Consider the following 27257-nt stretch of genomic DNA (forward strand, 5'->3'; position numbering starts at 1 on the left):
TTCTGCTCAGTCTCCTTCCCTTGGAGAAATTAACCTAATGACTACAAGTAGGCTCAGCTGCCTGGTCTGCACTTCCTCTTTGAGGCAAAACTCCTTTCATGTGTAAACTGCCACAAATGCCTTCGTCCCCCTCCACCATCTGAGCAATGTTCCCCTACAATCGCTCCCTTGCCAATAACTCTGCCAAAGCTACAACTGAAAATCAAAGAACATTTTTAATGAAAAGGCCCTTTATATCCTATTTTTTCCCCCTGCAAATCCACTGCAATAATTTTGAAACTGTTGGTGACATTTAAACCCTTCTAGGTATTCCTATGCTAGAGGGAGGCTGTTCTTGCAACAGTTTCAAATAGTAAAATCTCTTTACATTTCACCTGTGACCTTTTCTTTCCTATAATGTCAACAATACAGAAAACACATGTTTGAAGTGTCTGAAACAGATTTTGGTGCTTGGGTGACCAACAATTTCACCATTACGTTATTCAGAAAATGCTTTTGGAGTACCTGTTTTATAAAGTTAATTTGCATATACATATCTCTTTTTGTTCTTCATGCTATCTGAGCATGGCATATGCTAACTTATATATATATATATATCCTTTTATATATATATATATATATATATATATATATATATACATATCCTTTTACATTATGATATTAAGAGGGATTACTTGAATTAGGCATTCTGACAAAGTGCTCTTCTTTGGTGAAGCATGGAATGATTGGCCTTTGAAGAACAAGTAAGTTGGGAACAGAGGAAGGTTTGCTCTGCAGGGATGAGCAATAAATGCCCCTTGACAATCTTGTTTGGAACCTGCACCTAAGAATTTTTATGTACCTTCTAGTACCTGAAATATGTCTGCCTTATCTCCTTTGATCCTCACAGCATCCTTGCAAACTAGAAGTCATTTCTCCCATATTACAGATGAGGATTGTGAGCCTCTGAAGGACAGCTAGCTTGCCCACTGTCTTAAGGTTAATGATAGGACAGTGTCTTGCTCTCAGCTCTTTCTCAAGGTCAACCAAGTGTGTCTTTCCTCTGCTGCTCTGTAATTCACAGCAGAGGTAAGAAGGTGACCATGGAGACCTTTCCAGAATGAGACAGAATTCTGGGGAGGGGGGTGTCATACCCAGGCACCTGCTTATTTAACATCCTTTCCTCCCTGGGCAGTGAGACTGGGGGAGGATGACTGCCCTGGGTCATACAGACATAAATCCATGGGTCACACCTGGCTACATCAAGGAGGTTTAGTTTGAGAGAGTTATTTTGTCCCAAAGGGAGCTTTGGTTTTGCTGCTCAAACATGGGGAGAAATCAGAAATGTTTAGCCTTAAAGCATTTGAGCTTAAGATATTTGGGCAAGATATGCTTTCTGATTGTATTCTCCAGATCTCTCTCTCTCTCTCTCTCTCTCTCTCTCTCTCTCTCTCTCTCTCTCTCTCTCTCTCTCGGTACTGGGGACTGAACTCAGAGACACTCAACTACTGAGCCACATCCCCTTTTTTTCTATTTTATTTAGAGACAGGGTCTTGATGAGTTGCTTAGAGTCTCAATAAGTTGCTGAGGCTGGCTTTGAACTCATGATCCTCCTGCCTCAGCCTCCTGAGCTGCTGGGATTATAGGTGTGTACCACTGCATCTGATGTCCCTCTCTTCTTATGATAAGAACACACTGATTTTGTTTGGGGGACCCAGTCTTCCCCGATTCTCTAGTGCAGACAGAGGTACATGGTCCAGCCCTGGCCAGTCAGGACATGTATCTCCAAACTCAGCGATTGAGTTAGGATGGGAACATGACCCAGGCTAAGCAGTCAGGACTGCTCAACCGTTCTGGAGATTTCTGCTTGGAGATTCACCCTTTCCCACCCTTACCTCCTTGTTAGTTTTGATCTGTGAAAACCTGATGCTGTTGGAAATCATGTGGGTTTCATGAGGAAAGAATCTGAGAATGGAGATAACATGGGTAAGTTGGGGGGGGGGGAGAGAGATGCATTGTTGATCCCCTAGATCCAGCAGAAAATATGTTTATAATCTTCACATTATAGGAGGCAGTGTACCCTTCACTGAAGATAGTTTGGGTTGTGTTTTCTGTCACACTTGAAAATAGTTCTAAGTGACACAGAATATTAGATAACATACTCCTCTGAATCTAAATAAAGAAAAAATGTGCTTTTCTGGTAGTCATTACATTCAGTCTGTCATTCCATAAATATTTATTGAGCTTATGCTATGGCCATCCATACCACTACAAGCTGTGGGAGATTCAGAGCAGTCCTCAAGGGACAGATGGCCTGATGGGAAGAGGCTTTGAAGCAGAATGCAAGGGTAAGACAAGTGGAAAAGGAAGGTGTTCCAGGAGATGCAGATAGAAGCTAAAGGAATTGCAGAGAACTCTCACTCTCAGGGGAAAGCTTCTCTTCTGGTCATAGGACCACTGCTTGTCCTCTGAATCCCAGGTGCTCAGCTCAGCACCTGGCACAGGAGGAGTGTTCAATAAATCCTTAAAGGATGCATTGCTTTATGGAGGGGGTGACACTGAGGAATGGAGCAGCTGAACCCCCTGAACCAGAGCTGCAGGCAGAAAAGTGGAAAGACACAGACCTGAGCCAAGAATTCATGCAGAATGCATGGTCTTGCAGGAGAGGGGATGCTTTGCCATTCAAGAGTCCAAGGTCAAACTCCCTTCCGAATGATTGCTCAGGAGTAGTTTGGTTTCTATCCATTTGGTTTAGGGAAACTTTCTGGAATCTGTCTTTGACCTTGAGTTTCTCCAGAAAGTTCCTTTTGGTGTGATAGACATATCATGATTGATTTCTCCTAATTATCCTATTTCTTGACTTACTAAGTTTTTTTTTCATGGAAATACATTAAAGTATAGAGAAGAAACAAACTCTCAAAAGACCACCACCAAGAACGACCCATTGCTAACACATACATGCACACAACATGTTCAAATGGAACCATTCTGATTTAATCTACTTTAGCATTATGTCACAGCCTTCCACATCAATCAAGAAAACTGTACATTATTGTTTTACTAGATGCTGAATATTTCATTGTAGGGCTGAGCCAAAATTTATGGAACCATCTTTCTTTTGTTGGACATTTAAATTGATTCCAGTTTTATGCAATTATGGACCACCACTGGGAACCAACAGTTTCACAGCTAAAACCTCACATATTTGAAATAATTTCCTTTGGATAAGTTCTTTTTTTTCTTTTTCTTTTTTTTTTTTGGTACCAGGGATTGAACTCAGAGGCCACATTGAGCCACATCCCCAGCTCTATTTTTTTTTTCTATTTTATTTAGAGTCAGGATCTCACTGAGTTGCTTAGAGCCAAAGGCATGTGCTACCATGTCCAGCTCCTTTGGATAAGTTCTTAAAATGTAGAATGCAGAGTCAAATGAGATGAATTTCTTTAAAGCTCTGTGACCCATGTTGCTAATCTTATTTCTGCTATTCACTCTTCCTATCATTTTTCTTTCTTTCTTTTTTTTTTTTTTTGCCATTGGAAGGTCTTGGGAGGTGTAGATTTGCCTGCATATCTGGTGAGGGCTCATGTTGATTTCTCCTGTTCCCTTTTCAGAGAGGCTCTGGTCAGACCCAAATAGCAGCTGTTCTCTCTAGGAATTCAGCCTCTGAGTACAGAGGGGCCCAGAACCTCACTTTTCCAGTTTCATGTTCCAGGAGAATGATCTCCTTCTTCCTTGTGATGGCAGGCTCCTGACACAGCATAGGAACAAAAGGAGAATTCAACCACAGGTCCCCTTGGATACCTTGGGAGAGACATGGGAACTTCCCAGTCTTTCAGTGACAGTAATGCCATCTTATCATGCCGTCCAATATACTTTACAGAGATCAAGGAAATCAGGGATGATACTGGGAGGAGTTTTGTCAGAAAATAAAGTCTAGTACATTCTTACCACAGTTGCTATTCTTTCCTCTTTCTCCACGTTAAAATATAATGCCAAGCTCTGAGCAAGAATGCTTTTCCCTAATTAATGGACATTCCCTCAATGGAGCCAACTCAGGGGACACTGAGTGATAACCAAGAAAAGACCTAGTATGAGGAATAAGCTCCTTTAACTAGGAATGGTGCTCCTGGAAGTCTCTGTAGTATTCTTTGGACAACTAATTAGTGAGGACCTTCTCCAAGACACACACAGCTCAGAGCTAACTTATAAATGCTATTGTTCTCCTCCTCCTTCAAACTGGGATTGGACTCAGGGGGCACTTTATTACTGAACGACATCCTCAGCACCATTTATTTTTTTATTTTGAGATGGGATCTTACTAAGTAGCCCAGGCTGGCCTCACACTTTTGATTCTCCTGCCTCAACCTCCTTAGGAGCTGGGATTACAGGCATGTGTCAGCATGCCCAACTGTTCGTGATCTTCTAAGGGATTTTTCTTGAAATGTCAGGAGCTCAGTCATACTGAAGTTCTTTGTTGGAGTCTTGGGGATCTGGGCTCCAATTTTGTTTGGATGCTGCTGATCCATCATTTCTGCTCTCTGAACCTCAGTTTCTTTATCTGTGAGATATTGATGGTAATGGTCCCACTGTTATAAAGTAGTCAGAATTCAGCAAGGTGATTCATGTGAAGTATTTAGCCTAAAACTTGACACACAGTAGGTACTCAACCAATCTTAGTTCTGTGGTGTCTATCATTTGTAAAATGGATGGAAATAATGCTAGAGAATAATGCTGATCACAGAGCTGTTAACAAAGATTAAATGAAATAAAGCTTGTTAAGTATCTGGTACCCAGAAAGTGCTTATAAAATGGTAGTTTTAGGGCCATTTCTTGTTTATAAATATCACTGTCAAGGAGTGAGAGATATGGAGGGACAGAAAGACTTTAGTCTAAGGGAGCTATTGAATTTTTGAAGTGGACATTGCAGATGTTAACTTTTAAAAAGAGGCTCCTCTTCCTGAAGGATCCCAGTATGTGCAACAGGGAAGAAACAATTGCTATTTGTGAATATGAAATATCTATAGCTGCTTGTGACTTCCAGGAGAATAAGAGAATTCATCTGAAAAATAAAGAGGGAGAAAAGCTCTTGGGAGTTCAGAGAAACAGGGCCAATGACCCAAGGGCCCATGGTGACTACAACCAGCCAGAGACACTGTGCATCAGAGAATAGCTAACATATTTTTAGTGACTACACATGTCAGGCATTCAGTTTGAAGTTTTCTCTCAGTTCTGTGCTGCAAGTGCCCTCTGTTCACGCCAGATTTTGCAAAGGTCTGTTATACGCAGAGCCTTGGCATGGTGGCCCTTGGGAACGAAATGGGGGTGGCTTTACTAAGCTTCAGAAGGAACTGGAGATGCAGTGTGAGGGGGAACTTAAAGCAAGAAAAGACAGAGGCTTGTGTCTTAGACCCCCTGGGAGAATCTTTGAGGATGATGAGTCATTTTAGTTGGGTATTAAAACAAAGGGTGACTGCCACCAGCAGGCTAAGAAGTTCAAATAAACAAATTCAAATTAACCTTTAGAGCAAGTTGCTTACTAAGGAGGTTTCTAGGAAGATCTCCCAGAATCCAAACCACTTGCAAACAAAATGCAGGATATGCATATGAGTGTTTGGAGAGTAATCTGTGCCATTTCTGCCACCCCGCCCCCCTTTTCAGTGAATCTAAGACTATTGGTGGTTTCTGCCACAGTAAAGAGATGAGCTCTGGTGACTCAAAGTGATGTGTACATCAGCCTTGAACATGGTTTCTAAGTTGCATTTCCAGTCCCAGAGGGACCAATTTGGCTCTTGGGGCACACAGTATTTTCGGCATGCCACCTCAAGCTGTGGCCTCATCATCAATGAAAAGGAGCTTACTGATAACCACACCTCTCCCTTCAGGTATAAATTACCTGTCGCCTAAGGCACAGACTGGAAAGTCCTCCTCGTTTTGCCAGTTGGTGGTATAGCTACCACCAGCCCTTCTCAGATTTGAAGCACGCCAGAGTAAGTAGATGTAAGGCCAGGCTGTCCTGGGTTGTTAGTTTTTCCTCCCTTAATGATCTGACTGGATGATTTACCCCTTTCTATTTGGCAATGCACAGAGATGTGAAATATATACAAAATGGGAAGAAAATAGGAAGGAATATGAAAGGAAGAGAGAATCAAATCAGGACGAGGAAAATGCAAGAAACAGAAACAATGTATGTTATGGGGGAGGGAAATGGAGAGAAAGGGGGATTATTGTGCATGAAGATTTGTAATAATGATATAGAAACAGTCTCCGATTGAGGACCTACTATGCAATAGTGCTGAGCTAGCTAATACACCAAACCTGGCACGCAAAAAACAGGCTTGGTTCCTGTTCTCATGGAGCTTACGTTCTGTGGTCTACACTGTTGGGTGGTCTACACTGCTGGGATGGCAGAGATCATGCAACCTCACCTGGCACTGCTCTGTTCCCTATTCCCACCTTCTCTAGTCATTCTGGAATCTTCTCAGTTTTTCCCACCTGTTGGCCTTCCCTTCTGCTCACACACCCCAAATTCTCTTCTTTGTCTGGTTGCCCTTGTCCCTTCTTTACCTGGCTTTCTCTTTTAAAACTCAACTGGGACTCTTCTTTCTTTGGGGAAACTTCCCTGACCCCAGGCTGTCCCCATAGTTTCCCTTATGGCTTAATTAATAATATGTACCCAGTAGGTTGGTGCCTTTCTTCCCTACTATTCTGTGAACCGTGAAGGAAGGGACAATGTCAGCTTTGTTCACCAGGGCCTAGAACCTCAGTCCTGCACATGACAGATCCTCATTAATCACTGGGAAGGCAAAAAAATCTTTATTCTTTATGGTCTAGAGGTATGGGTTTATTTTAATATAATGTTTAACCTTAGATTGTCAGTCTGTTTTTTTTTCCTTGCTTCTGTGACATCTTGATCTTTCTTTATTAGCAACAATTAGTTTTTACCCACATCATCAAGGCCAAACAAAGGAGAAATGCAGCTAAAGAAATTGGTGAATTTTTTCCTGACATAATAAGGTCTGGGGAGAATGGAAAATTTTCTTCAAGGAGAGGGCTCAAGAAGTGATAAAGGTGTTGCTCTGTCTCAGACCTGGAAGGATGCTCCATTTAAGCCTCCAGAGTATTCATCTATGATGGGTGGATTTTCTCATTTGTCACATTTGCAAAGGAAATGTACATTGTCGTTGTGACTTTAGAATGCAATGCTCTATGAAGGCTTTAAACCCCAAGGACACTCAGAAGGAGAAAATCTGCAGTAGAAAGAGTAAGCAAAGACATAGGGCTGTCACCAAGCTGAACTTTCTGGGATGCTGACATTGGTGTGGGCAGATGCATTTCCATGTAAGGTATGCCCAACTTGAGTGCCAGACAGCATCCAGATTTACTAGACTGTAGGAAACCTTACCACTGCCCAACCCTTTGCCATAGAGAGGAAGATAAATGAAATAGAATCTTCTTTTATGTGACCTTCCAAAACTGCAACTGCCTGCCAGTGACCTACAAGGGTGAATGATTAACACACCCATTGCCTGAAAATAATAGTTGCTTTGCAGCTGATTTCACCAAATGGAGTTTGGTGAAAAAAAAATTGCTGATGGCCCAGTGAAAAACCTTACAGGTTCTGTAAGGTGAACACGTGATATTCTGGGCCTGAGTCTACAGTTCAAATAGTACAGGCCATGGGCATGTCACTCATTCCCAGGAGTCTTAATTTCTCTCTGTAAAATGAGTTAATAATGGTCCCTAGGTACAGGACTGTAGAGGGCCTGGCCCTAGTTGGTGGCAGCTGGTTTGCCCTTTTGTTCCCTTTCTAGGGGTGATTGAGGGCCCCAGACCAAGCCTGGGAGGCAAAGCTGTGAGGCAGACAGTCTAAGCAGGGCTCGGCCATGGAGTCACAATTTTAAAGAGGGTTGGCAGGTAGGGAAAGTGATTCTGCTACTCTCAAGGCTTGGTTTATTAGAAGCAGGGTCCTGAGGAAATTCCTAGGTTCATTAGGAAGTTCAAATACTGTCTTGGGTGCAATGCAGAGACTTCTGCTGGTCAATTTTTCCTCCAATTAACTGCACTTGAGAGCGTTGGGGGCAGGAGTAAAGGAGAAAACAATAAAAAAGACATTGAAAAAAAAATGGGAAAAGCTATGCACCAGGCTGACCAGCTCCAGATTGCAGAGAAAGAAAAAAAAAAGAAAGAAAGAAAGAAAGAAAGAAAGAAAGAAAGAAAGAAAGAAAGAAAGAAAGAAAGAAAGAAAAAGAAAAGAAAACTGGATTCTCAGGTCCTTAGTGTGTGATCGCAGGGAGCCGGCAACTCAAAGACAAGACACATTTTGCCCTGTGTCTGGGAGTCCATGAGTAGTTTCCAGTTCACTGGGGATCAGAGACCCTAGGATTTTGGGATGGGCTGCACATGATAGGTGGCACGATGAGGGGTAGCACCACAATGCCCCTGACTCTGCGGTTTTCGTGCCCCCCTCGAGTCACAAGCCTGCCACTAATTGACCTGCTGTTTTCTTCATTTTCTGGTTAATGGTTTTTCTTCCTGCACCATCTGGGATCCTTGCAGGAGCCTCCCACCCCTCCCCTGAGGGCACCACCCGACTCCCTCTGCACCACTTCTGTATTTGTTCCCCAGGAGGGCGTTATGATATACACACTGCAGTCCAGCAGAACCCATTGCGTGCAAACTGTGCTCAAGCAGTCATGGTCAAGGCCGCGCTGGGCTATAGTGCACCTTGGGCAGAGCAGTCCTGGGAAGTGGCAGTGAGCATCCTGGGAGAGTCTGGTCCTGCCCCAGTTTGGGGTTCAGGCTGGGGCTTTAGTTTCAACTGACTAGTCAACTATGCCAGCTTGATGGGGTTGAACACATTCTTCCTAAGCACGTATGTTGCACAGGTTTGGACTGCTGAGCTCTGAAGTGAGCTCTACATGCTGGCCAAGGGAGTGTTGATTTGCAAAATCTCACTTGGGAGCCCATGTGCTGGAGCACTCCCGTAATCCCAGCAACTCAGAGGAGGCTGAGACAGGAGGATCGGGAGTTCAAAGCCAGCCTCAGCAAAAGCAGGTACTAAGCAACTCAGTGAGACCCTGTCTCTAAATAAAATACAAATAAGGCTGGGGATGTGGCTCAGTGGTTGAGTGCCCCTGAGTTCAATCTTCCCAAAACAAAACAAAACAAACAAATAAACCACCTCACAAGGGAGGTAGAGAAATTGCCCCCCCCACCTGGGGTGAGAAAAAAATTTAAATATCCTTATTATAAATGACAGTGGTGGCTCAGCATGTTCAGGAGTATCCCCTGTCATGGTCACGCACAGAATTCATGTTGCTTGGGCTGCCTTGGCTATCCTTCCTCAGGTTTTCACCTTAGGGAGTTTGCTTTACTTCTACTCAGTGTGGTTTGGGTACAAGTGACCTCATTCTCATGCCCTGGGAGGCGGGGTTGATGACCTAAGTCCACAAGTACATCCCACCACCATGGGGATTCGGTCATGGAAGTCACCACCACTGTGGCCAGGCCTCCAGATCCAGGACAGTGGCCCTATAGTTGGGAGAAAGAAGTTTTGCTTGATGCAACTGGTTGTGACACTGAGGACACAGAGACCAGGAGCTGGAGGAGAAGGGGAAAAGCCAGGTGTAGATGGCAGGCACGGGGCTAATCATGTTATTCAAAGTTACCTACTTTTTTGAATGGAAGGAAATTTTATGTCCTTATCATAAACGGCAAAATGGCATTGCTTGCCATAAATAAGCATATTGAAAATAAAATCACATTATTAAGTTCTAGATTTATCCTGTGGCAGGCTACAGTTGTTGAGCCTAAATTTTGTTGTTTCTTTGTTCAAATCAGATTCTAGCAAGTTATTAGAAAGTTGTCAACTATTGCTTCTGTTATGATTTGGAGATGCAGTGTCCCCCAAAGACTCATGAACTTGTTGAAGGCTTGTTCCCCAAAGTAGCCATGTTCGGAGCTGGGGATTTGGGGGAATTGATTGGATTGTGAGGGCTCTGACCAAGCAAGTTAATCCATTGAGGGATTCATAACTGAGTGGATTATTGGGAGGTGGTGGAAATTGTAGGAGGTGGTATCCAGTTGGAGGGAGAGAGTCCTTGTGGGCACACCCTTGGGGATATATCTTATCCAGGTCCCTTCCTCTCTCTGTGCTCCTAGCTACCACGAAGTGAGCAGCTTTGCTTTGCCATGATCTTCTGACATGATGTTCTGCCTCCCCACAGGCCCTGAAACGACGGAGCCAGCTGACCATGGATTGAAACTTCGAGCCCAAATAAATCTTTCCTCCTCTAAGTTGATTTTCTCAGGTATTTTGTTCCAGAGATGAAAAGTTGACTAACACAATCCTTAAAATGAGAATTCCTTCATGAGTAACATTAAATTTTAAAAGAGAATCAATTTAATAATGTATCCGTCTTCTACTAGAATCATCTCACAGGTGGTATGTGTCTCACATGTGAGTCAATGGTACCTGTTGAGGTGGGCAGAAACATTAATTATTGAAAGGTCATATTATCAAGGATCTATTGGGGATAAAAATTTTTCTGCCTCTAGCTCTCTTGGAGTGGCCACTCTAAGGCTACAACACCCAGTGGATTTGATGCTGGATTCTACTGTGGTCACATCTATTGAATCCATTCAACTGCCATTGAGGTGCAACACCTCTTGGTGCTTAGGATTCCTCAGTCAGCAAAACAGAAAAGAATCTCTGAGGTCATGAGACCTATATTCCAGTGGGGACACAGACATTTCACATAGTAAAAATAAAATAACTGTATTAGATTGCTTTTGATTTCATAGCACCTTCATGAAATAGTCAGGGCGATATTATTAAATGATGTTAATGATGAGAAAACTGAAGCTCAGAGTGGTTAGTGCTTTTCCCAAGGCCCCAGAGCTGGTGCAGAAGTATGGTGAGAATCTAAACTAACTCTTAGCCCAGTTTCTTTTTTATTAACCTCCTCCTGAGGAAAAAAAAGGGGGGGGGACTTATTAAAATAACAGGACTTGAGGGCAGAGCTCTGTGTCTGATGTTTGGGGACTTTCAATAAATATTTAAGTGTGTATTTATTGAGGTTTTTATATGCCTTGCACTGTTCTAAGTCCTGGTGTATAAAATAGACATAGTTCCTGATGGAACTTAGAATTTAGTAGAGGACAGTGGTATTAATCAAATGTTATGTATTAAAACAAGTGAAATTTTACACATTTGCCTATGTAGTAAGATAGATCCTAGTATATAATCTCAACTTTAACATTTTTTCATTCATTAAATGAAATATATAGTTAGGCAAAACTATAGCCCCTCTATTAATTTTTTTTCTAGGAAAGAAATAGAATGCTTTTGTCATGGATTCCTTCTGTATATTATGACTGCAGCCTGTGCTAAACAATAAGTTTTATGGGAAAACTATGAAAGAGTCCCTATCTTGCATAGGATTTCTATGCTTTTGGTGCTCAAATGTGAAATAAGTAATCCTGTAAGCAGTAAGTGTACATTTCCATTAGGACCAATTATGCTTGTTTTTTAGATGAATGAAGCAATGTTCCACCGTGCTCATTTGATGGACATAGAAAGAGAAAGAAGAGGGGATTAAATAACTTTTCTAAGATTTCTCAGGCCATTGGCTATCAAGGGGGCTTTGAGTAGTTTCAAGGATTCAGCACAATAGACCTGACCGGTACAGGAGTAGTGAAAGGAAAAGAGAATGGCAAGTAGGGACTGAGGGAAGGTCCACTCCCTTTTAGGATTTAGGCTATTCCATTTGAGGATAGACCCTTGCTGGACACTTGATTCTAGAATGGGAATGGCCAAAGAGACCTGAGCAAGAGCACACACTGCTGCATGATGCTGAATTCCCTGGGGACTTCTGCTTCCTCCTCTTACAGTGCTTGTCCCCACTAAACAGATTGTCCCCAAGATTCAGTGAGGTCACCACAGGAAGCAGACAGCATAGTGTTCAGTACATGGTAAGTGCTCAGTGAACATTAGCTGTTACTACAGTGATTATATATATATACTGGGGGATTGAACCCAGGGATGTTTAACCACTGAGCCACATCCCCAGTCCGTTGTTATATTTTTAACTTAGACAAATCACTGATTTGATTAGGGCCTCACTAAGTTGCTAAGGCTGGCTTTGAACTTGTAATCCTCCTGCCTCAGCCTCCTGAGCTGCTAGGGTTACAGGAGTATGCCACACCTGGCCCACTATCTTTTGAATGAAAGTAGACTGTGGTGCCAGCCGCTTTTGAGGTTCTGAGGCCTGGCTTCTTCAGTACACTGACCTGATAGGAGCTAGAAGGACACAGTTGACTATAAACCACTTTGCTTTTTTTTTTTTTTTTTCAAAATTAAGCAACGGGTTGCTGCTTAGTAAAATCTTTCCTTTTAGTCTTGGCCTTCTAATGGATGATGATTGCATGGTGATTGTGTGGGGTGGACAGAGTTCATCTGACCTGCTTCACCTTTGCTAAGGACTGCTAGAGGTTTTGCATAATTACCTCCTGAGCTGACAGGTGGGGCAGCCCTGGGTTAGATGGTCTTTCGGCATTAGAGTTATTGCTGGTTGCTCCACCAGACTTGGCTCCCTGGGCAGTGTGATTGGGTTGCTCCTCATCTCTCCTTGGCCAGACTAGGTCTAGCTCGAGAGGTTAGCCTGCACAGTGTAACCATGCTCCTTCTCAGTCCCATGGCATAAGGTCTGGCCTTGGAGCACAGAGCGGACTTCTTTGGCTTCCTGGAGGAGGTCTGTGTGGTGAGGAGGTGGGTAGCTCTCAGTGAGACCATGTGCCTTGCTGGGGATTAGCTCTGCTATAACTTTTAAACATTTAGACATGGAATATATGGGCTTCCATTTGTATACTTGGTCCCTCCCTATAAGTTCAGGGTCCAACTTGCTCACCACCCTCTCTTTAACCACCTTCCCCCAATAAAATCTAGTGGGTCTACTGGGCTGCCGGTGGGGTACAATCTTAAGGTAAAAGGGATAAAGTAGTAGAACTTCTGTTGTATGTTTATCACCATGCCCACAAGGGCCTCTCTTCCCACCAGTTCTTGGACTCATTACCATAGGACCGGGCTACCTGGACAGTTGACTGGATTAGCATATACTTTAGCATGGAGACCATATCATCTGAAATAATTCTGAACCAGCAGTTGGATAGAGCCCAGACATTTCAAAATGAATGTGTCCAGGGAGAGATGCTGGTCAGTGTATTCTTTATTGCATTGTAATAAATTATTCACCCTCCCCAAATTAAAAAAAAAAAGCATTTATCATATCATAGTTTTTGTAAGTCAGGAATCCAGGCCAGTTTGGCTGGATCCTTTGCTTTAGAATCTCATGGCTGCAAATAATCAGGACTGTAGTCATCTCAAGGCTGAACTTGGGAAGAATTCACTTCCCAAACTCACTCACATGACTGAGAGGATTGGTTTTCTTGTGGGATGATGGACTGAATCTCAGTTCCCCTCTGGCTACTGGCTGGAGGACACTCTTAGTTCCTTTTCTCTTCATAGGGGAAGCTCAAAAAGTAGTATCTTGCTTCATCAGAGTGTTTTAGTCAGCCTTTTCACTGCTGTGACTGAAAGACCCGACCAGAACAACTGTAGAGGAGGAAAGGTTTATTTAGGGGCTCACAGTTTCAGAGGTCTCAGTTTATAAGTGGCTGGCTCCATTTCTCTGGGCTCAAGGTGAGACAGGACATCGTGGTGGAAGAGTGTGGGGGAGGGAAGCAGCTCACGTGATGATCAGAAAGCAGAGAGAGACTCCACTCTCCAGATACAAATAGAGACCCCAAAGTCTCGCCCCTCAATGCCCACCTCCTCCAGCCACACCCCACCTGCCTCTAGTTACCACTCAGTTAATCCCATCAGGATATTAATTCCCTGATTGGGTTAAAGCTCTCACAACCCAATCATTTGGGTTGTGAGAACCTTCTTGTATTATCTCACACATGAACTTTTGGGGGACACCTCACATCCAAACCATAACACGGAGCAAGCAAGAGAGAAGACCAGAGAAGGACTCTGAGCAAGATGAAGTCATGGTCTTCTGTTAGCTAGCCTTGAAAGAGATATCACTTCACTTTTGCTATATTCAGTGCTTTAGGAGCAAGTCACTAGATTCAGCCCACATCCAAGGGAGGGGATTACAGAACAGGCAGGGATCACTGGAAGCAATAGAAGAAGGTTGTCAGAAGGTAATTTATTCATTCTTTCATGTGATCTAGAGCTCTTCACGCACTGGGCTAGATATTGGCCTTGTTCAACTCAACACTTGTTTGTTTCAGTTATTCTGAACAAAATTTCATGTTACTTGGGGAATTGTTAAGGATTAGAAATTCAGGTTAGTATCACTGTTATTTTTCTTAACTAATACATTCCCACTCTCTTTGAGGGAACACACATTCATTAATTTTCATTTTCATGTATATAGAAAATCCTCTTCCTGACTTAGAACAAAAGTGTCTCAGATACACTCTGAATCACAGATAAGAAATGAAGGAGTAAATAATGCAGCTACATACATGACAACTAAATAAATAAGGAGAGAAATCTGTTTAGATAAATAAGAGGATGTAGGTTGATTCGCCTAACCAAATTATGGTTATTTCATTAACATGTCAATCGAACTTCCAAATCCTTATTCTATTTGCTGAGTTAAATTTGTTTAACATGAAGCCCTGACATCCTTTGAAATAATTATACTTCTAAATGAAAGTTTAATTTTTAATCATTTGCTTTGCTAAAATAGAAGCAAATGAGAGGATAATACGACAATTTAAAGGATTTGCAATGGATCCCCCAGAGCTGGAGAGACATGAATTTTTCTTGAGTGATGCTGACTAGTGAAGAAATTTAAAATATGGTAATAGAACTACTTCCTTATAATGTTTGCTTCTTTGATGGAAATGAAGCCAGGGGGAATTAGAAGCCCTTGGAGGTAACACAGGTCAATGCCACTGGATCCATAGCAGACCCTCATGGGAACTGCGATCTTCTCTCCACAGTAACAGGTTCTCTGGTAGATTTCCAGACTCCAGATTCAGGGCACTGCAGTGCATGTCCTATAATGAGACAGAGTCAGCAACCAGTGAAACAGAACAAAACCAATTTTCATCTCAGAATAGAACAGGTTGATGCTCTTGTGTATTTTCCAATAGTAAAATTTATACAATTGGAGAACAGGTTAGTTCTCCTCAGCTTTTTGGTGAAGTGCTGTAATTTTGAGTTTGTTTGCTTGTGAAATCACTTTCCAGCCACTGAATATAATATCTGCTTGGTTCCAGTGAGGAATGTTAATTCATTTAGGAGAAACTTTATACAATTACCAAATGATGAATGAAAGACAAAAGTTGTTTTTTGTTTGTTTGTTTGTTTTTTTGTTTTTAATTTAGAGACAGGGTCTCACTGAGTTGCTTAGTGCCTTGCCCTTGCTGAGACTGGCTTTGAACTTGGCAATCCTTCTGCCTCAACCTCCTGAGCCTCTGGGACAAAGTCACTTTTAATTACCAATTCTGGAGATGGTAGGGCTGATGAAGCAGGCTTTAGCTCCTCTTTCTGATAATACACGCTTACAAATAACCCAGTATTTCTTCTCTTTCCAGCACTTGTGAGCTGCATTGATTCTCTGTACCTCCTCCTGTTCTTCATTGCTTCACATGTGAAGGGATACAATTTTCAATACCACATGCGCTTATTTCCTAAAAATAACATGAAAAAGGCATAGAATGAAATGTGCTTGTGATTCCCTTTTGTCAGGCTGCTTTGAGAAGTGAGCTCAGAGGTGAGGGCTTACTTTACACTGGCCTTGACTTGTAATTTATATTTAGTTTGATTAACTGTCCCTGGTGTCTTTAAAACCAGTGAGAGTGCAGTGACATTCACAGCAGCAAGAATCTTTAGGAGTTTTTTTAAAGCTTACTATCATTATTATTTATTGCACAAACAACCTTGTAATACTATTAATATAAATCAAAGTGAAGGAAAAAGTTCATCTGTAATCTTAATCAAATTGTTTTCATTTTTCAATCTCTCTCCCAAATATCACTTATGCACTGATGCAGTTTTTACACAGTTGTAATAGTGAGATAGAGAAGATTATGTATTTTACTTCTGAACTTAAGGAATCATACACATTTTTAAGTATTCCATTATATTCTTTATAAGTAAAATGTCAATATCTGCATAATATTTCATTGAATGGTGAGACCACAATTTGCCATACAAATTTTCATTTATGAACACATGGATAAAAATCGTATATGAACTTTGGTGCAAAGTACATTTTATTGCATAATTAAAAAATTATTTGGGGTTATGTCCTTGGTCTAAAGTCCTCAAGGTGAGATAAAAATGTATCAATATTTTTATCCTTTTTAAGCACTTTACAAACTTGTGGTCCTTATTGAGTTCTACTTATGTACACTGCAATTTCTGACTCTATCAGTTAGCATTGAGAATTCTCACTTTAATTTTGAATGGCTAGAAAGGAGGTACATTTTGATGTCCTTGTGTCATTCTTTGTCAGTAGACAAGTGGAAGTTATTTTCAAGTCTTTGCTCTTGATCTCTTTGGGAAAGAATGTGGTGACACTTGGGCTTCTCAACTCATCATTTCTTAAGCTGATAATTAGGATGCAGTTCAAGGAATGTTATTTAGACATTTTAGCATGGTTTAGTTTTCCAAGTTTCCTCACTATTTTTGTGTCTGTTTTTAGCTGGGACATTAGAAGCAGAGGGGGACACAGCTGGGACTGAAGGGAGTTATAATGTGGTTGTTCCCCAAGTTCTTCACATGATGTCCTTCATTCCCATATGTCTTTGATAATGCTCTCTATTTAGCCTGGCAAATTCTCCCCCTTTGTCCCCATGTTAATGATTGTGATAGACAGAATTCTAAAACTGGCTTCTAAGCATCATTGCTCTAATCCTCCGGACCCATTGATCTGATGAGCTACCACTCCCAAATTTGTGCTTTTGTTATAGGGCTTCAAGACAGGTTTATGGGTGGGCCTGTCCCAGTCATAGGAGTCTTTTAAAAGAAGACAGTTTTCTTTTCTGGTAACAGAAGGGAAAGTCATAGTTCAAGGGCGGGTTTGATATGCCATTGCTAGCTTGAGGATGGAGGACGTCACATGCCAAGGAATTTAACAACTAAGAGTAGACCTCTGCTGATAGCCAACAAAGAAAAAGCAATCTCAAACCTTCACCGGGGACACACAGCCTGAAAAAGCTTGGAAATAGATTCTTCCCTGTAGCTATCAGAACAGAGCCTGACTGACCAACACTTTGATTTTGACCTTGTGAGATCTTAAGCAGAGAACCCCACTTGAACTTGTGATCTATAGGACTATGAGTTGAGGGTGGGTATTGTTTTAAGCTGCTAAGTTTGTGGTAATTTGTTACAGCAACAATAGAAAACTAATACAGCCATATAGAAAAAGGTTTGTCCCGTATAGTAGAAATTACTTTTAACCACCTTTCTGGACTTGAGAGATTTTATGTGCAATTTCAGATGGAATCCCATGGCAGCCTGGCTGCTTTGGCTGGTGGCAACTCATACTCCTATCTTCTTTGCTTTAGCTGGTTGTCACGGACTCCCAAATATGCTGATGGCTAGTTGTGTTGGTTACCATAATGACCTGTTTGTAGGTATTTGAGTACTATGTCCACAGGGGACATAAAAGAGTGAAACTGAAGAGGGCTTTCTGTAAAGATGGAATTGAACACTCTGGAAAGACTGGATACATGATAGTCACTGTAAAATGCTATGCAATTAGGTGGACGAGGTAACTAAATGACCAGAAAAGAATTGTAAGATTTTTACACTCAGATTACTCTGAAAGCATCTCTAAATTCTTATACCATGTTAAAGAATTTGAAACTAGTATTTCTATGTAATGCATTAGGACGGCTTACTCTTGTATTTAGGAATGCTTTTCTTAGCAATGCAACCCCCAAAGAGAAGGTCCTAAACAGAAGAATAGTAAGTGAGGAAACATGATTTTAGGTCAAAATAAGATTTTCACATATTAGCTTTATTATATTTGATGATTCCTCGCTTTACCTGAATTTTTTTTTTTTTACTAACTAAGTAGAACTTCTGATCATGTCATTTGACAGAGTTTCTGTTACAATATTAGGTGCCTGTATGTGCATGTGTGTGCACGCACATGCACACACACACACACACACACACACACACAGAAGGGGGATTAAGCAGATTATAATTGTGTCATAAGTATATTAATGCATTTTGCAAAAAAATGCTTCTAGAAAAAAATCAGAATATGAATAGTAGTTATACTTGAGTGGTGGCCTTTTGAATACTTTCTACAATACAAATATATTACTTTTGAAATTGGGCCACAAAAGAAAATAGTAGTAATAGTATTAAGAGTAGTAGTAAAAGAATAACTTCTAGTTTTCTTTCAAGGTCAAGGTCCAAAATCTTTTTTTTTTTCCGGAAGTTTTTTTGATTCCCAGGAAGTTTCATAAACCACTATTTCTTTATGTTCCCATAACTCCTTACTTGTTCTTGTGATTTTACACTAATGAGTTCTGATGTTTAGAATGGTCAGTTGTGTCTTTCCTTCTCATTCGAGAGCAGGAACCAGAATACATAAATGTTTGTATTCCGTGACACCAGGCTCACTTCCCCACCATCTAGAAAGTACTCATCAAAGGAACAAATGAATGAATTGTGCTGTTGTGCAGTCACAAATGCATCAGAGATTTAAAGAATGATTTTAAGAAAGATTTCTCTTAGTCCCTTTTGGTAAGCAGTTTTAAGATCACGTTCTGGCCTACGTGATACAGACCATGTGTTTTAGCATCTTATGTAAGCTGAAAGCCAAGGCTATCTACCCAGCCCTCAAGCACAGCCTTTCTGGGCAAAATGAGAACAGCTTTCAGAAAAACAAAAGCAAACTTGGCACTGGATGTTCAGGTATCACACAGATGTGAGCCAGGCTCTGGAACAGTCTGCATATAGGATGTTTCCTTGACAGTCCTACTACCTGTGAGGGAGCCTGCCTGCATACACAGAGGGAGTATTTTGCAAAGTGTTTGCAAGATTGCATATCCTGCAAGCAAACTTGGCTGTCCTGATTTTGTTAGTGTGATTGCTGAAAATGGAGAGGTCTATTAAAAAATAATGGTCACTGCTTGACGGGTTTGCTTCTTGCAACATTAGTGTCATGGTGATGGATTAGCAGAATCTCCAAAGTGGAAAGGCCTGATTCCACAAATATTTTGTATAAACATAAATTCACTTGCAAACATAGCTCATTTTTATTTTATTCTTTTATTTATTATCCTTTAATATTTGTTGCACATCTTAAAAGATGCCTACACATGGCCCTCACCGGAAGGCTCAAAGTCATTCTGGGAGGCCTAGAGGAATCCTGATGTCATTTTAAGCTCAGGTTTATAGAATTTTCCTGTGCTTCTGAGATGATTGCTGAAGAGGAAGAGAAGTAAGAGTCACAAAGCAAGACCAAGAAACCTCATTGGGCTAGCAGAGCTTAGAGAAGAGTTCTTTTGCGACAAGTCTGTTTAGTGATTTGAAAACTCCTTACCTCCTTTTTACAGAAAAATTAAATAGCTTCTTATGTTGCCTTTTTATGTCTAAAAGAACCAAATCAAGACATGCATGTTTGTTTGTTTGTTTTCCCCCTCTGAGGCTTGACTCGACACCTAGATAACTGAACTGAGATGTGTTTCCAGAGTTTGGGAACACAGAATTCATTCAGTTAAAGACTTTAGAAAATTGCACTTAATTGGAGATGCTGAATTTCTGTGCGGGATACAGGATATAGCAGGAAGCCTGCCTGATAGGCCAGCAGACCTGATGGGCCCAGAGTCCTGAGAATGGAATCCTACTAGAAGAAGGGTCAAGGGTAGTTAGTTGAACAGTAGTAAGGACCTGGGAACTGAATGGGAAGAGAGAATGCACACCCTTGAAAACCCCTACTCTATGCGTGTGGAACTCTGATTTTACTTAATCCTGGTTCTGTGGATGCCCATCTGTTGTTTTTGCTGCATACTTCCTGGTAAATGCTCTCTGATTTCTTTGGGAAATGCTCTATTCACCACTCATAGATTTAGTTTGGGATAAAGTCAAATTGACCTCTGACCTCAGGGATGAATGTATGACCTAGGTCTGGTAAGGAAAACTTCATCCTTTCCAGACCCCAGTAACCAGCATAGGAAAGGGTCAGCAGCTGAGCCAGTCAGCAGATGTTCAACTGCATATTGGATGATTTGAGAATTCTTCCTTTACTCTACGGAAGACTGTCTGGGCACAGCCACATCAATGTTCATAACAGCTCAATTCACAAATGCTAAACTATGGAACCAATCTAGGTGCCCTTCAACAGATGAATGGATAAAGAAACTGTGCTATATAAACACAATGGAATGTTACTCAGCCTTAATGAAATTATGGCATTTACCAGTAAATGGATGAAACTGGAGAATATTATACTAGGAGAAATAAGCCAATCCCAAAGGACCAAAGGCCAAAGGTTTTCTCTGATATGCAGATGCTAATTCACAGTAAGGGAGGGGAGAGAATAGAGGTAATGTGGACTAGACAGAGGAGAGTTAAGAGAGGGGAAGGGGCATGGAGGTAGAAATGACAGTAGAATGAATGGGAACACTATTTCTCTATATGCATGTATGATTACATGACCTGTGTAACTCTATATCATGAACAACCAGACAAATGGGAAGTTATACCCCATTTATGTATGATGTGGCAAAATGCATTCCACTGTCATGTATAACTAATTAGAACAAATAAAAAAATATATTTTAAAAAAAGACTGTCTTGGTTGCATTTGTATAAAAATCTCCCTAGCAACATCCTGTCCATTATAGTTAATATTTGTCTCTCTTGTTTTTCAACAGTAGAGAATTTGCAATGGAGTTGAATTAACACACATATAATATTCAAACAGCCTGGGGGTTAAAGATAGTTAATCAGCTGGGAGAAGAACTCATTGTCTAGCTTAATATTCGGGGAAATGTAAAGATGGTGTACTCTTGGTGATTGAGCAGTCGAAAATAAATGGAGCTTAGAAGAAATGAGACTTGTAAATCAGAGTCCAGTGGATTGGCTTCAGCCAGATCTGGTTAGTTGTGAATGTCATTAGCTTAAAGTGTTTTCTGTTATCCCTGTTGTCTGTGATCGGATGGGGCGCCTGTCTTTCACATTTTAACTCCTTCTAGGGGTGTTAAACCTCAGAGAGGTCAGGCATTCTGAGAGCTATATAAGCTTGTGTTCCTCTAGGCCAGAAAGGAAATTGTGATGTCTCTTTTGGGTTAAGAGGATTCAGAGATAAGGCAGCTTTCTTAAAATCAGGACTTTAATAATAAAGAAAGTAATAATAATAAGGAGATCTAGATCAGTCTACTTATATGCTACTTTTATGGTATTTTTCTAATATTTCTACCTGCCCCTTCACCCATACTCCAGTTTTGAAATCCACGATCAAGGTCTGTAAGATTTTGATGTTGACATAGAAATGTAATGTTGTTAGGAGATGATGATTTTTTTTTTGCATTAAATTCTTTGGTGGTGTTCTCAAGTCATTCTTTAAACTGCCAGGAAACATTTTATGAAACAGGGAACCCAGATTCTTTAGGTCAAAACATTTAAGAAAGAAGGAAGAGGAAGAGGAAGAGGAAGAAGAGGAGAAAAGTGTGGTGATGATGATAGAAACTCTTAGATTAAAAAAAGATTTGACTTGAGAAATGACATAGTTCATTCAGACCTTATATGGATCCTCATTTGAACAAATAACTACAAAAATACATTTTGGTGATAAATGAGAAATTCGAATGTTTGAAGTGTTAGATGATATTAAGAAATTATTGTTCCTTTTGGTAGGTGTAAAAATGGTTTTGTGATTATGTAAGATGTTTTTAGTTTTTAGAAATGCATGCTGAAGTGTTCAGAGATGAAATGCCATAATGTCTAATTTATTTTTAAATAGATGAAGTAAGTAGGGTAAAATATTTAAGTCTAGATGATGGTTAAGCAAACAATTCTCTACTTTTATGCATGTTTGGAGCATTTTATAATAATACAAAGTTGTTTTTTTTAAGATAAATAAATTGTCAGTGAATTCTTTTTCTTCGTCTATTTTTAGGAACCAATATGAATACCATCTCTGATGAATACTATGGAAGAAAACTCCAAATATAAGTTAGGTAGATTTAAATGAACTTTAAAAATAATCTCTGCTATTTGGAATATAAAATTATGCAGCATTTATAAGTAAAAAGTTCATGAAGCTCTCTTAATTCATCCATGTTCTGTGGGTGGGGATAAAAAAATAATAAAACCATTGCCTGTTGAAGGAATAAATTTTGACTCATAAATTGAACTCCATGAAAATTATTTAAAGTACGTGTAAGTATAATAGGCTCACCAGAAATAGTTCTCATTTGCATTACAGCATTTGCTATAAATGAGAAGAAAGTAATATATGTTCATTGTAGAAAACAGAGATAATCCATTAGAAAGAAACATCTCCCATAATTTCACCCAGAGTGACTGCTAGGCTGGTATAGCTCTATTCAGTACTTTTTTGAGCATCCGCATATCTCTATATATTTTCTCCGTCCCTCCCGGGTGTCTTTCTTCCACACCACCTTTAGAAGTGAAAATGAAACTGGAAACAGGAAAAGTGGCTACACCCAAGAGTGGAATCCACTTGTAATGAAACAAGTTTACTCTCAGACCCTCATTGCTATACAAAATTACATATAAGAGGTTGTGAGGGGAATGGGAAAATAAACAAGGAGAGAAATGAATTACAGTAGATGGGGTAGAGAGAGAAGATGGGAGGGGAGGGGAGGGGAGGGGGGATAGTAGGGGATAGGAAAGGTAGCAGAATACAACAATTACTAATTGGGCATTATGTAAAATTGTGGATGTGTAACCGACGTGATTCTGCAATCTGCATTTGGGGTAAAATTGGGAGTTCATAACCCACTTCAATGTAATGTATGAAATATGATATGTCAAGAGCTTTGTAATGTTGTGAACAACCAATAAAAAAAAAAAAGCTGCTTTTCCTTTGGCTATTTATGGTCTATTTTTTTAAAAGATTTTAGGAATTCTTATACATAAGGGTGATTAGTTCTATGTCTGAAAGATGAGTTGCAAATGTTTCCCCAGTCTGCCAGTTGTCATTTTTTAAGTGTTTCACAACTTTATTATTGCAATTGATCACATTTATGAAGACCCCATAAAGTGACAGTCATAATACAAAAAGGCAATTATAACAAAGCAAGACAGTCCATCAGTATCTCTTGAAAAAATAATTATTATTGCTGGGTACAGTCAGTGTACAAATATATCTATAATTTTTTTTTAATCAAGGCAGAATGTTTAAGTGTTTTTTTTTTTTTTGGCTATAGCTTTTGCCTATGCATATATCACCTAAAACAAAATTTGCAACATTTGCGTCACCCTGGAAAGTGTCCTTTTTCCTTTTAGAGTCAATTATCCAGTGTCTCAGCACTGGGTGAGCATTTTCTGATTTAGCACATCCAGATTAGTTTTTGAACCTCACATATTTTGGAATTATAGAATATGCTCTTGTATTCAGTTTCTTTTGCTCAAAAATGATGTTTTTGTGATTCATTTGTATTGTTTGTTGCATGTATTAGTAGTTTGTTTTAGTATAGCATATTATTCCTTTATTTGAGTAGACCACCATCTGTTTATCCAAAGACTTGTTGGTGGACACGGTTTGTTTTCAACTAGGGACTAGAAGCATTTGCATATAATTCGTAGGCATGCATTTGCATTTTTCCTGAGTAAATACAGAGGAATTTCTGAGTTATAGAGTAGACCTATATGGATAAGACCTTTCTCTAGTATTTTCCAAAATTATACTTTTTGTACTCCTACAGTAGTAGTTCCACTTGTTCCATATCCTCTCTAACGCTAGCTTTTCAGTTTAAACTACTCAGGCAATGGTAATGGTATCTCACTGCAGCTTTATATTTGCATTTCTCTTTTGATTATTGATGATAAGTATCATTTCATGTGCTTTAGCTGCCATCCAAAAATCTTCATTTTGAAGTGTCTTTTGAAATCTTTGTCTGTTTGTAAATTCTGTATTTTCTTAATAATGAGTTGTAGGGTTTAAAAAATATATTTTAGAACTAAGTCTTCATTAGATATAGTCTTTCTGTTTTCTTAAGATGGCTTTCAAAGGGCAGGTGTCTTTAATTTTGATGAAGTGCAAACTATCAGTATCTTCCTGTATGTGTGAATTATTTATTTTTAATAATTTTTTTATTGGTGCATTATAATTATACAGGATCATGGGATTTATTGTTACGTATTTGTATATGCACACAATCTAATTGGTTAACTTCATTCCAAGTATCTTCCTTTCTTAAAAAAATGTTTTTTAGTTGTAGATGGACACAATACCTTAATTTTATTTATTTATTTTTATGTGGTGCTGAGGATCAAACCCAGTGCCTCACATGTGCCAGGTGAGTGCTCTACCACTGAGCTACAGCCCAAGCCCCACTATCTTCCTTTTTGATTAGCATTTTTTTAAAAGAGAGAGAGAGAAAATTTTTTAATATTTACTTTTTAGTTTTCAACGGACACAACATCTTTGTTTGTATGGGGTGCTGAGGATCGAACCCGGGCCGCATGCATGCCAGGCGAGCGAGTTACAGCTTGAGCCACATCCCCAGCCCTTTGATTACCATTTATTGTGTCCTAAGAGATCTTTGCCTCAATAGGGTAATGAAAATTTTTCTTTAATGCTTTTTCTAGAAGTTTCATAGTTTTAGTTTTTAGGCTTATACCCATATAATACATTTCAGTTAATTTGTGTGTTCAAAAATTTTTAATTTTCATGACAAAAAGGTTGGGGTTTATTTTTTTCCAAAACAGATACACAATTATTCAAAGATAGTTCTTCCCCCCCATTGAATTGGGATCACTGTTCAAAGAAAATCAATTGACCTTTTAAGTATGGGTCTATTTTTAAACTTTTTACTCATTGTTTTTATGTCTATGCCTGTAGCAATACAACATTGTCTTTATTACCATATTTTATAATGTTTTAAAGTTGGATCTTATAAATCCTCCAACTCTGTTGCTTTTTCAAAATCATTTTTATCTCAGTTCTTTGCATTTTTCTATAAATTTAAGAATCTGCTTATCAACTTCTATAAAAATGATCCACATTTGTTTAATCTTAGTTCTACAGTTAAATATATTCAACATTCACCTACAGTTCTTTAGCCATTCTTTCTTTAGGTAGCTCTTGTTTAGCTGAAATCTGTGTTTTGGTTGCTTTTGTAAGAAGATCTAATGTATAAAGTATTCTTGGAAGTTTTCCTTGTTCATTGCTGTTTGTATGTAGCCTTTACACTAGAAAGTCATTTTGATTGGATAAAAATACTTGACCACACTTTCCCCCTTAAAAGCCCGGTTGAAATTGCTTCATTATCTTTTGCTCTTCAATGTTGCTGTGGGGGTATCTGAGGCCAGCCTAATCTTCCTCCTTATAAACAACATAGTATTTTTGCTTATCTATCCAAAGGATACTTGCTTTATATTTAAAACCATGCCTTGTAATCCCAGAGGCTTGGGAGGCTGAGGCAGGAGAATTGCAAGTTCAAAGCCACCTTCAGCAATTTAGGAGGCCCTTAAACAACTCAGAGAGAACCTGTCTCTAAAAAAAAAAAAAAAAAAAAAAAAAAAAAGCAGGGATGGGGGTGGCTGGAGATGTGGCTGAGTAATTGAATGTCCTTGTGTTCAATCCCTGTTACCAAAAAATAAATAGATAAAAATAAAACCTGGTTCTTCTACTGTCATGTATAAGCAAAATGAACAAATAAAAATTAACAAACAAACAAACAAACCTGGTACAGTATGCCTTTGATTTTTTTTTAAATTTTGATCAAATTTTATGTTTACATGAGGTTTTCTTCAATTATATCTTTAAATATTTTTTTCTCTTTTCATTGTTTTGGTTTTCTTCTTTGAAGACTACAATCATGCATCTATTGGATCATCTTGGACCTATCATCAATATCTCATTTTCTAGCTAATATTTTAACTCTTTCTTTATTACTATTTTATTTGCTTTTATAATTCCTATTTTCTATGTCCCTTACTTTGCTTTCTACAGTACTTTTCTCTCCTTATGATTCCTTCAATTTTATCTTTCTCTTTGGTTTTATTTTTTTCTTTTAATTCTTTCTAGAATTTTGCAAGCTTATGCTCCATCCTCTCCCATGGCCTCATCTTCTCTTTGAGTTTCTTGCATTTCTATGTTGTGATGCTGTCACCAAGGGGCATTACTTCCTATGTTTTTAAAGTTGGTGGTAACAGTTTTTACTTGATCTCTAACAAAATGTCTTTCTTTTTGTGTGTGTGAGTGTTCTTTGTTTTTTGGTAAATTTAATATTCTTTTCACTCTTTTATTTTTTATTTTATTTTATTTTTTAGTTGTAGATGGATGCGATACCTTTATTCTACTCCTTTTTATATGGTGCTGAGGATGGAACCCAGGGTTTCATACATGCGAGGCGAGTGCTCTACCACTGAGCCACAACCCTGGCCCTCTTTTCACATTTTTGAGAATAAACTCTTGGTACTAATGCTGGACCAGTTGTTCTTCCTTGTCATCCTCCTCTATCCTTTTCCTTCCTACTCCTCCTGCTATTTCTTCTTCTTCATCATCTTCATGCTTCTCTACCTTCCTTCCTCCCCTTTCTTCTTCTCATCATTGAATTGCTTGATTTCCTAGATCACTATTTGCAGGAGCTTCAAGTGTGTGCCCAGGGCTAGGATAAGCTGATCCATCCTTCCTCCCATCTGCCTCCACAGTCCACAGGCTCTCTCCTCTTCTGCTGTGATAATGACAAACTATTACCTTTAATATGGCTGTGTGAGTCCTTGTGTGGTACCATCTTCTTTACTTCTGGAACCACTCTGGGTCCTGGAGGGCCTCTATCTCCTGTTTTGCTTAACTCAGTCCTATATCCACTGTTGCTATGAGAGACAGCGCATCTGCTTCAGTGAGAGGTCTGACCTCCCAGCAGCTGTGATTTCTGGAGTGTGCTAATGCTGAGACCTTCAATACCCTCTGTCCTTCCATCCACTCATCCTCATGGAAGCTTCTGTATTACCTGTTCCTCTGGGCAGCTTTTACTTTTTTTTTTTTTTTTTTTGTAGTTTGCAGTCTCTATCTGCCCTCAAATTTTGGTGAAAA

The sequence above is a fragment of the Urocitellus parryii genome, chromosome 3 (genome assembly GCF_045843805.1).
Source record: "Urocitellus parryii isolate mUroPar1 chromosome 3, mUroPar1.hap1, whole genome shotgun sequence".
Classification (NCBI taxonomy): domain Eukaryota; kingdom Metazoa; phylum Chordata; class Mammalia; order Rodentia; family Sciuridae; genus Urocitellus; species Urocitellus parryii.